Source organism: Pyxicephalus adspersus, chromosome 2 (genome assembly GCF_032062135.1).
Source record: "Pyxicephalus adspersus chromosome 2, UCB_Pads_2.0, whole genome shotgun sequence".
Lineage (NCBI taxonomy): Eukaryota > Metazoa > Chordata > Amphibia > Anura > Pyxicephalidae > Pyxicephalus > Pyxicephalus adspersus.
The window spans coordinates 112,527,653-112,540,208 of NC_092859.1; the positions used below are offsets into that span (position 1 = coordinate 112,527,653).

At 41.5% G+C, this 12,556-nt stretch overlaps 1 protein-coding gene across 4 annotated transcripts in view; it reads left to right on the plus strand.

Annotated features, from left to right (window-relative positions):
- Window positions 1-11,834: 11,834 nt before the first annotated feature.
- Window positions 11,835-12,556, plus strand: part of LOC140324197 (protein TASOR 2-like) — a 29,932-nt gene continuing 29,210 nt past the window's right edge. For all 4 annotated transcript variants that reach the window (XM_072401861.1, XM_072401862.1, XM_072401863.1 and 1 more), the window contains exon 1: window positions 11,835-11,945. The gene's annotated coding sequence lies outside the window, so the exon portion shown is untranslated. The remainder of the gene's footprint in view (window positions 11,946-12,556) is intronic.

The following is a 12,556-nucleotide window of genomic DNA, read 5'->3' on the forward strand; positions in this document are numbered from 1 at the left end:
GAGTATTGGGTCTTTTATTGGGTAATTGAACTTCCAAACACATGTAGGATTTATGGCAGTGCAATGCTTATTAGGTCAATCTAGTAAATTGGGGTCGCCTACCAGTGGCCCGAAAGAAAATTTTGGTGGTCCACAGAAAAAATTGGACATTATTTGCAATTTGTGTATGTTTTATTAGGAATAAAACAAAAATAATATTCTAATAAATTCCTATATTCTGAATGACATTTTTCGCACTTATATTGCAGGAACTGTACTAGAGACAGAAAAACAAGGGAGGCGCAGCGTGACGTCAGTGTAGTCTTAACCCCCCTGGTGGTATGATTAATGAGGATTTTTAAATGCAAACGCGGTGCATTTAAAAATCCTCATTATTTTAAATTTCCTGCCCTCCAGACACACACTCGAGCAGTTGCCCGGCCGGCATATGCTTCCCCTGGCCTCACATCCCCAATGTTCACACGCTAGGGAGGCAGGTGCTGGCCGGGCATCGCCATCTTGAACAGATGCCCAGCCAGCATCGGCAGGGAAAGAAGACGCCGGACATCTCTGGAGGATGCAGCTGGAACACGGGAACCAGGTACGAGTTTTAACCTCCCTGAAAATTCCACCCGAGTATTATGCAACTAATGATAATAGTAACAATAGTAATACTTCACTTAACCGTGAGCTGATCAATGAATCAGAGCCTACATCATCCTCATCAGACACCATTAGTAAGATCATTAGTTTACAAATGTATTTATCTTTTTACAAAACTTCATAATAATGGTCCGTGGGATTTAAAATTATGAATTTAGTGGTCCGTGAGGTCCAAAAGGTTGGCGACTGCTGATATAAAACAAATACCTTCAACACTTTACCATGTCACGACAGCCCTAACGGGCCCCCATTGTGCTGCATTAAATTACATCAATCAGGCGGAAATTACTTGAGCACCACATTTGTTATACACAGCACCTTGCAAGGAATTGCGGTGCCATAAAGCACACATCAATGGGCTGCTATGCAGATACATTGGGTTTATTCACAAATATTGGCACCTCAGTGCAGCACACTGATGTGATTTGGCCCTTGAAGCATAATTTGACCCATTCTATACTCACCTGTCTGTGTTCCATTGAGAGCACTGCCATCTTCTATCTCCTCTTCCGCGTTCTGATCTATAGACGTCCAATCTCATCAGATAGACTGGGCGAGGATGTTGTAACTCCTGCACATGTGGACAGGATTACATTCAGTCCTGGCAGTCACAAGTGAACCCGGGATGTGTCGGCTATCCCAACATCCAGCGCTGAGCTGTTTTGAGTTTCATAGACAGAGATATACCTTGAGTGATAATTTAAAAAAAAATAACAGAATATAGCCAGAGAGCTTAAACTTTAATGCTAAATTTTAAAAAACTTAATTTAAATACTTGCAAACCACAATCTAAAAGCAATTGTTGTGAAAACAATAACTTTGATCTGATTATGTAATACACAACATGACACATAGGGTGTAGGGGTCACAGATATGTGTAATGTGCAACAGGGGTCCCCAACTAGTGGGTTTGCAGCCATCTGACAAGTGGTCCGCAGCTCTGGCCTGTGCCCCTCCCCCAGCGGGATCAGGAGAAGGACCCCACTTAGGGGGTGCACAGCCCAGAGCCACGGACCATGTCTTCTGTACAGAGCGCAGGCTCTGGGCGGTGGGGGAGTGGGTTGTGTCTCTGGTCTGAGCCTGTGAAGGGAGAGTGGGCAGGCTCAAGCATCATGACGTCATTCTGGGAGAAGTTTCTTCTCCTTTGAGTGACACACGGTTCCCCCACGCATGGGCGGTCCGGAGCCGTTGATGTTGGGGACCACTGATGTACAACACAGCATATAGAGCCTAGCAGTCAGGAATATATAATGTAATACACAGCACATAAAGTGCAGCAGTCCAGAATTTGTTATAAACCAGAGGTCCCCAACCCTCAGTCTGTGGCCGGTGATTTGGGGGCAACAGGAGGCAGGAGCGCAGGCAGAGGAAGCACCATCAGCCCTCCTTACACAGCTTTGCAGCTAGTGACAATGAGCTGCAATGTGGTGGAGCTGCCGACAATGGGAGAGCAGTGTATGTAAGGCTAACACTACACTGCCATTCCCAAAATTTTATTCTGTGTTACTGGGCCCTGCTGTCAAAAAGGTTGGTGACCACTGTTAAAAACCATACAGTATATAGGTAATTATTGGGAGGAAAAATGCTACAGAATCAATGGAGCTGAAAAAGAAAAAGAATAATGCATTGGTGCTTAGTAATAGAAAGGGGTTAATATGGGTTGCTTAGTAAGGGTGGAAAATTGGTACTAGTGGGAAGCAGTGAGACGATGGTGCAATATTTTATGAACAAATTAAAAAAAAAGATGTTTAGTGGGCTCAGTAGTAGGTGGGGAATAACATTGATGTTGAGTGAGTGGTGAGGGCAACTTTGGTGATCAGTAGGCAGATTCCAGTTGCTTACTGAGAGGGAGGTGGGAAAACACTGGTGTTCACTAGGAAGGTGCTTAGTGGGGGTGGGGCAGATCTATGGGGTGCAGGAATTTAGGACAGAATGAGGCATACATGTTAGTTAATGTTTGAGTTATACATTGATCATAGCACATTTTTAGTAGACCATGTCTAGTAATATTCAGTTGTCATGAAAAGTCTACATTTCACCAAGGACAAAGCTGTTTTAATCCCTGTCTCAGGTTTTTGTACCAGTACAGCCAGGAAGCAGCAGGCATAACCTGTAATACATGTAATTAAAACATATACCTGAAAAATACAGTAACATTGTGAACAAGTGAACATGTCTTAACTTTCCTAACCAAACCAGTTCTGCGCATTGCATTTGTCTGATTTTTTATTTGGCAGCTAACAATAATAACCAGTAGAAGGTGATAAAATAATTCCAATTCTCAGAACTATTAAGAAAGCTAGAATCACAAAACCTTAGGTAAAAATGAGGGTCTTTAACTGGATATTGGTTAATCTAACTAAAAATCTACAGGTTCCCTCTTTTGGAAGTAATGCCTAATGCCTATGAAATCAAAAGTTAGAAAATATACTCAACCACATCTTTTGCAATGGAGAGGGTAATGCAATCATGGGAATCCTAGACATCCTAAATCTGGAAAAGCCTTTAGGCCAGATACAGCCTAGCCCGTAGTCTGTTCCGGCCTAACGCCCCCCTGGTTGACACAACATATATATATATTGTGTGTAAATTTGCCATAGATCATTCGAGTGAACCTGCAAGAGTGAGGCATGCTAAGAGGAAGGGTGTGTATAGTATAATCACATGAATAATTCTAGTGTTGCAAACAACCCCCTCCCCCACCACCTATAATCACTGTGGAAGCTAATTATACACCTAAATGGAATTGCTGAATGTAACAATAAAGGATATGTAAACTCTCTTGTATGGTTCCTCTCTGTTACATATACCATTAAAAGCATTTTGTTACATTCTTTAAAAAGTGCAATAAATAAATAAATAATTTTAAATAAATAGGTGTTGCTCTTGCCAGAAGATTTATGAGCTTATAACTTCTAATGCTATCTGTTTATGCTGCACTTGTTTGATTTACAATGTTCCTAGTTAATGGTGAGGACTACAGAACACTTTACTTACCTTACTGTTAGGAATAAATATAGCATGCTAAGTGTTGTCACCCTAGTATTGGAGGTAGGTAAGGAGCAAGATACCAGATAAAAATAAAGGGAAAAAAGACACATTTTCTAATTATTGGTAAGTTGATATATATTACTATTATTTTTTATTCTAGGGTTCAAATATGATTTTTAGGAAACCTAACCTACTTTGAGTCCCTGATCTTGGACAGCAGTCACCGGCTGGTGGTCCACGAGGAAATTTTGGCGGTCCGGTGCTCATTCCCAACAGTGTCCTTCTCCTGACTCCGCTCGAGGGTGCACTGGCCAAAGCCGTGGGCCATGTCCCCTGTATGTATTGCAGGCTCAAGGAAGTGGGCGAGTTGTTTCTCTGGACACAACCCACCCACTCTCCCATCCAGGCTCAGACCTACGATGGGAGAGTGGGCGGGTTCTGGCTTCTTGACGTCACTAAAGCTTCTGGCATCATGATGTCACCACGCGCATGTGTGGTCTGGAGCTGGTAAATGTAGTGGTCCGTCGGCCTGAAAAGGTTTGCGACCAATGCTCTAGAATAAGCATCCTAAAAACATAATGTTTCCCCAGCTTTCCTGACTGGCAAGTTTTGATACTGGAGGTTCAGCAAAACAGCCACTTTTAGATGGAGGTTAGCAATGGCAACTCACACATTTGTTTTTGTGCAATTTTACTATAAAGTTTATACATTGTTCTAGCAGACTTTATTAAGTATTTTCCTTTTAGTTTTATCTTGAAGTCTATTTTAGGTTTTTAACTTCAAGTATAGGAACCACAGCTTTAGCCCTGTGTGGGCACAGGCTGCAGAAGTGGCTCAGGGCAGGCAATAGCAGAAGTAGCTGCTGCAAGGAGACCTCTGAAAGCAGAGGATGAAAGGAAGAGATTACTCTTCTGCCCTTTTGTTGTAACAACACGTCACGGAGAACTAAGAACTAATAAAAAAGTGTGTGTTTAATGTGTATATTTGTGTTTATTGAGTGTATGTATATTGGTTTTGTGTATATGTGTCAAACTACTTCCCTTCCTCTTAGATTACAAGCTCTTTCGGGCAGGGTCCTGTGCCATTGTTTGTATCCTGTCATTTGCAACCCCTATTTTTTTTTTTCTTTTTTATAAATTGTGTGTTTATTGCTTTTTTTTCTCCAAGAAACAAACAGAAAAAAAGAGGGTAACATAACAAAGACAATAACAATAAATGGCATTAATGGGAGTGTTTTACAAAGGCCACCACTGGCTTCATACTGAACAGTAGATACATTTCTGAGATGAGACCTTTTTGGGCTGAGCCTCCCACACAAATCCGTTCAAAGCCAGTCCTAGTAGAAAAAACTAAATTGTTATTAATGAACTGCGCATAGTGCCTTATTTGTAAATACCCTTAAAAGCTGGTTCAGGGGATTTTAAACTTCCCCTGGAGATCTGCTAAAGCCAGAAGTTGACAGGAGCATGGATGAATTCACTGTCCGAAAAGAAATAAACCCCTGGTGCGCCATAGCTCAAACATGTTGGCATGCAGGCCATCTTGGAGTTGAGGATTCTACAGGAAAGATGTGCATACTGAATTTAATGTACAGCGCTGCCTAAATAAATATATATATATATATAGTTTATTATGTTATTATAAACATAAAACCAGTGTGTGTTTTTGTGTATGTGTGCAAAGGCACACATACGGCCTTGCAACCCCCACAGTGCTCCCACACCTATACAATTACTTCTGTCCATAAGGAAAAATTACTTGATTTGTCCTTCTGCAGATGAGTACTTTTAAAGCTGTAGGAAGAAAGCAATTGTGCCACTGTTTTTGATTAAAGAACTTTTTGCCAATATTTACAGCTGAGGCATTATGTCCAGGGTACCCTAAAGTATGCTAAAACTCCTATGAGCATCTCCCAATATGAGCGGGTTTGTGATAGAGATCCGGTAGGTAAAGGCATACTTTCCTTGGTATACCGCTCATTGCTATTAGCGAATTATATAACCTTTGCCATACATCTCCCTTTGCCATACATCTCCCTAACCATAACCCATCTCCCACCGCAGCTGGACGAGGAGCAATGGCAACAGTGGGATGCCACAGTCCACGGTACTTCTAATGTAGCATTTCATGAAGCTAACTATGACCTCCTGCTCAGGTGGTACATGGCCTCCCCAGGTTGGCAACGTACCGCTCTGACTGCACAGGTGACTGTTTCCACGGCTGTGGGACACCAGGCACTTTGTACCATATTTGGTGGCAATGCCCTAAAATCAAGAGGTTCTGGACAGGGTCTATCAAATTTTATACACTCTGTTAGGCTGAGGTATCCATAAGGACCCATTCGAGGCCCTTTTAATGGAATGCCCTGTGGGAATATCCAACAGTCAGTTCCAGCTCATATCATATGTGTTCACAGCAGGGAAGCAGACACTGGCTATGTCGTGGTGGTCAGGGATTACCACAGTGGCACAGGTAAAGAGAAAAGTAATGTGGTACCTGGTAAATGAAAAGATGGTAGCCAGAAGCCAGAATCAATTGCACGTTTAGAAAGGTTTAGAATCCATGGATTGAGTACTACCTGTCGTCAGATTTTGATAGCTCTCTTCTTACTATATGATGGATAAAATCGTGTGTACATGGGACTATTAAAGTCCAGATATCTGGAAGCTGGCCTCCCCCAACCCCTTTCTTGTTTATCCCTTTTTTGTTTTCCCCTGTATGTGGGACTTGTTGGGTCGTTAATGGTGTTTATTATGTGCTCCATAATAGGGGGCAGCTGACTGCTCCCATTGACAGAACTGTGTATGAATGGGCCCCTCGATACAACTAATGCTATACATTTCCTATGCTGAGTTTTTAATATTTCATTGTCTGGGTCCTCTTATAGGGGCAGCTACGCTTGCCTCTGGTTCTTCTGTACTATCTGTTATTATGCTCTTTATGTCCGATGCTATTGGTTTTTGTCTGTGTTCTGTTGTATGGTTTTAAATGTTGAAAATTATTAAAGATTTTTTGGAAAAAAAAGGCCTTTTCAATGTCTTTTTTATTTGTTGACTTACTAAACTAAGCCAATAATCCCCAATTTTTGTTATCTGTACCTTAACAATCCATTTGTAACTTGAACTGGAAAAGGAAATTAGCAATAGACAACATTTTTATTCAGAAAACAGGATCATTCTTGAACATGGTAACACAAAGTTTTAGCATTAATTCTGCATAAGTGCATACACTGCTATTCAGCATCTTCACAACACAGGTACATTTAGGTTAAGTTAGCACTTAGGCACCTTTAAATTCAATTAAGACATAGTAAAGTGGTCAGTTATTATATGTAATTTTGGCAATCCTTAAAGATACCCAGCACTGAATATTGAGCTATGCATGTGCATCTCAGTTTGTTGTAGAAAAAATATTGTGAACAAACAGGTATGTTTCTTTGCCTGTCCCTTCTGCAATAAAGGAGCCGTCTGCTTAAATTTTTTTCACCATTTAGTTTAACTTTAAAAGCTATTTTAGCACATCTTGCAAATCTTGTTTCCTGAACAAGAACTCCATATCTTTGGGTGAGGCAGATTTCTTATGGCTGACTGCTGTTATCGAAATAGTTTAGGTTAAAAATATGTCTTCCAATTAATAATGCTTGCTAAAAAATGTCAACAACAGTGTTTACTTGTACCTCAGTCTTTATTGCCTTAACATACTGTACAGTACTTTTTAGGATTCACAAATAACAAACAGGACTATAACAGCACATATAAATAGATTAAATAACATATATAGCTAAAATCTGTTTCAGTAACATCACTTATTCATTGTTATAGATAGCTTTACAATCAAGTTTTTCACTTAAAAACATTTAAAGCAAAAATATGCCATTTTATGACTGTTTTGTTCTTTCCCCAACGCGTTTTGTGGATCTAGTTCACTTCTTCAGGAGGAAAAATAATTTTTTGAAGCTACAAGAATGCATATACAATGATAATGGTTAAAAAATAAATAAATAGCATAACATAATATATCGACATTATCCAATTAATATACAACTTACAGTTACAAGAAGCAATCAACCCTATGGGTATATGATCCCTCAACAATATTAGGATAGGAGACCACACTTTGACATATTTGGCCACTTTTTTGAAAAGATCAGCCCTTGTGAGCAGAGTGGAGCTGGCCTTGCTCGTGCCTCTTGGTCTCCAATACTTCCAATACTCTGGGAACCACTGTCTCCTCCTAAATACTTCCCTACCCTGCTTAATTCTTAAAGTATTTTCTATACCCCCTGCTTTTTTACCCTAAGCCTGCTTTGTCTCCCCAATCTGACACCTTTATTAGTATATCAAAGTATTTAAAGTTATTATTTCACAATAATTCTTGACGTTTTTTTCAGAGTATCATAAACAAACAGATGTCCGTATCTCCCATAATTCCTCTAATTATACACAATCATAGTTGTTGTGAACAGAAAAACGTGTGCTTTCATCTCAGCCTGCGTAATGTAACTAGCCTTCCTCAGATAACAAGGAAAGGAAAAAATGATGCTATTGTGTTTGTCAGGAATGGGAAATTATTGGAGGTGACAATGAAATTTTCCATTTTTCCTTGCAGATCTGTATTAACATACTAATGGGAAATAACTTCCCAACACAGGGAAAGATGCACAAATAAGAGGCTGCAGCCTAAACTAACAAACAAAAAACAGTGGTTATGGTTTGCCTGAGGCCCTTTTATTCTTGCTGGCCCCAAAGGGAATAATTAAGAGATGATCAGTTTCCTGTATTGTTGTTTAAGCTTACAAACGTTAAGCTCCTCAACATGCTGACCATTCTCTGTATTTAAGGTAGGGAGAATGATCTTCTGATGTAAATAACTCGATGTGACCTACAGGATGAAGCCCATTAGGGCACCAGGACTACTGTCCCCGGAAAGAAGGTGGTAATAGGCTTTATAGCACCCAACAATAGAATTTGTAAGACATCTAACTGAAGCAGCAACAGAAAACTTTCTTCAGAGACAGAAGCCCAATAGGACCTTGGATGTCAGCCTAAAGACATCTGAGAAAAGGAAATTAGGTACCAGAATCAGGTCCTGTCTAGGAAACCGCTGCCTTCTGGGAAGTTTAATTCCCTAGACTGCTTTGAAAAACTGATCTTACTTTGATACTGAGCAACCAGTGGATACCAATTAAGGCTGAAATGCCCAAAATGATTTCAGAGTATTGAAGCCTATATTAGGCACTTGTGAAGAAACAGCTGTGAAGTGATGAGACGAAGCAAAAAAAATTAAGCTGCTGCCAGATTCAAAAATAAGTGGAAAGGGTTTTGACCACCTGTTGAAAACCAAATCCAAAACCATTAAGCTTTGCTTTCCAATATCCAAGGCTGTCAGACTAAACTTTTCTGCTGATGGTTGAAGCAATGGCCTTGTGAGAGGAGATCTAGGACAGATACATGATACCCTGTTTCCCCTATAATAAGGCACTGTCCTATATTTTTTGGAATGCCAAAATATGCCCTAGGTCTTATTTTCAGGGGGATGTCTTATTTTTCCATGAAGAAGACTACAGTACACATTTATTGTTGAAAATCACTCATGATCACTCATGTGCCATTGATTGTCCCCTTCTGATCACTCATGTGCCATTGATTGTCCCCTTTGTGATCACTACCATATGTGCCATTGATTGTCCCCTTCTGATCACTTACTCACTTTTTTTTGGCTTCTATGGCCGGGTAACAGACTCTGTTAGGGCAGGGATCAGCAGCTTGCTTGTCCTTTCTGGCTTTGAAGTTACTTTCAGTTTCACTCAGCCAGCATCGAGGAGTCACACAGAGGCACACAGTATCAGGTATCGGAGGATGTCTTATTTGCGGGGGGTGTTTTATTTTAATTGTTTGAGCAAAAATCAGGGGGTGGCTTATTTGATGGGGATGCCCTATCATCGGGGAAACACGGTAGGTGATCTCAAACACTCAGCTGTTTTAGAAGTGGGTACCACTGACGCTTGGGCCAGGACACAACAGATTTAATTGCTGAAGATAAGAACCACTGGGCTGCTGTCTAAAAAGCTTCCAGATTTATAGATCACTTGTTTTTTCTTAGTAGCCCTCAATAGGTAGTCCTCTTGACTGATCAACCTGGGATATAAAAAAAAACTGAAAGATGCGCATGATTGGCCTGTACCCAATTCATGCTGCAAGTGATTCTTGCAAGTGATACGTAAGGCATTACCCGTAGCATTATCTTTAAGTGTCTCCTGGAACACTTACTGTTTCAATGACTTAGTGAACTACACTATACCAACGGTCGCCAACCAGTGGTCTGCAAGAAAATTTTGGTGGTCCACGGCTCTGACCGGTGCGCCCCCAAGCGGGCTCAGAAAAACCCTGGGGGGATGCAGCAGCCAGAGCCGCGGACCTAATCTCCCGTACAGATCCCAGGCTCAGGGAAGTGAGCGGGTTGTCTCTGGACACAACTTGACCACTTTCCCATCGCACAGCTTGGACCTGCAATGGGAGGGTGGGTGGTTTCTGGCATCATGGCATCACTAAAGGATAGCTTTCTTCCCCTTTGAGTGACACCCAGGTCGCCGTGCATGCGCGGTCTGGAGCAAGTAAGTTTAGTGGTCTATACTCCTAGAGGGGGACCCTAAGGCTAGAAGAGAATGATTTCTTGACTTCACTTCTGTCTATGGAAAAAATGGTTCATTTTTGATCCGATAGGGCTGAAGCTGTCAGAAAATATGTCAGCCCCGTGAACACATGGTATGGTTGGCTACCTACCCTCTGTGGCTTGGCCGTTCTTTATTAGGGTTATAGTCACATTGAGACATGCTGAGCAACGAGATAGCACAAATAAGCACAAGGCCCCTTATGATGTATATAAAAAAAAAATGCATCACGCCACAAGACCAACCTAAAGGCTGGTGTTGTATCCCAGAAATTAGACTGGTGCCTTGACCGTCCCTGAAAGACAAAAGGGGTAAAGCTAAACTAAGTTTTTCTTATCAGCAGATGCATAGCTCACCAGTGAAGCTGAAGGATGCTGTACCATTGACTGACAACCAAGGCAGAGAATCTAAACCAACCCTGTATATGAGCTCCCCACCTTCGGGATGAGGTTTTTCAAAGTCGGGATGCAGCTGAGGAACAGAGTGCTGTTTCAGTAGTGGGCATCCCTTTTTTGACAGCTCCATAGTTACACATTAGCCATATTATAGTCACACAAGTCAACACATTATACAACATGAGTTGGTGTTACTGGAAGCAGGGTACTGGTCGTTGGGGAGTCCATGGAGAAAGGAGTCCCAGTAATCATTATAAAAAGATATATGATCTACCCTGCTAACCTCATAGTAGACCCTGAGAGGCAGTGGGGCTCCCCAGCAGGAGACGTATTAGTGACCATAACTAATAATCCGTAATAATTAATTATTTTTAATTATTAATTAATTATAATCCATAACTAGTAATCCGTGGGGCATTACCTGAAGAAGTGGACAGCCAGGTATTTACTCCAGCCAGGTAAGTGGAGGAAAACAACTAAATGCTGCTCTTAAGTTAATGAGTTACAGTTCTGCAATAATTCTGTAAAATAAGTGGTGTATTTTCCCTGTTGGTTTCTAAGCCAAAATTAATATACTCCTCCATTAATATACTATTTTTATGCTATAACTACTAGTTTTCAACAGTACAAGTAAATAGAAATATCTTTAAAATGCCCTTTTCACTTATACACTGACAACTGTAAAAAGAAAAACAAAACAATTTTCCTCTATTGGAAGGGATTTCTTCTAAATTCCTGTTGTACCATAGAAAGTGGAGATCTCCCTGAAAAGACATAGTAAATGGCAAACATACAGGAGAGATACATCTACATACAACAAAACAACACTTTGCAGTAATTCTCTGCACCTGTGCTTTTATAACATTGCTGTATCAGCAACCCCAATGCAGTTTTAGTAGCAGAAGTCCCACAGATAACAAAAAGACAATATTTGAATCTAAGATTTTATAAATGTGAATGTTACTGTAAAAGCAGAAAGAAAAACCCAAGCACCACAGTGTACTAATAGTGCTACAATGCAGGAAGTGAGTCCTGACAAGTGTGGGCAGTGTCCTTCCAGCTCAGGAGCCTCAGTCTGATTCTTCTTCCGGGTGAGCTTTCACTTTCTTTTCTTGTTTTCCTTTGCCAGGAATCACTTCCGGGGCAGTCGGGTTCCTCCCCTTCTCCAGGACTGTGTGGCTGTGAAGCGTCAGACATTTTCTGGGTCTGTGTCCTGTGCTATAAAGCTTTGGAGGAGAGTCTAGAAGGTGAGCACAGAGCTTTACAGGCTTCCTTCACATTCCCTCTCAGTTGTCTTGGGGATTCCTCACTCTTTCCCCCTGCTCGGGATTGTTCTAGTAGTTTGTACTTTGCTTTTATGTGACGCTTTTCCAGGAGGGGGTGTTAGGAGCCAGTGACAATTCGGGCCCCGTGTTACCGTGTGGAGGCAGAGGGGCCTGTGATGTGAGGGGGCAGCCGGGGTGGCAGTGTGTGAGGGGGGAGGCTGTGTGCCAGGCTGGAGGTAGCCAGCTGTGTATTCAATTCCCCATCCACTTCCCGTCTGTGAGATTGTGCAACAAGGGCTGCTCAGTGTGGGCTATACAGTATGGTGCTACGTGTGTTGGGCTTCCATTTCCCGAATACACCGGATGAAATCCTCTACCACGTCATATTCTCTATATCAAGCCCTATCCTTTCCTGGTTCATAACCATAAATCTTTCCTACTTGGTACCTAACTCCAACCTCCCCACATCTGGACATATGCACCAACTCGTACCAGGTGCCTGACCCCATCACCCTTGTGTCTGGATCCCAACTCCTACAGGGTGCCTGACCCCAACACCATTCTGTCCGGTACCTAACCCCTACAAGGTGTCT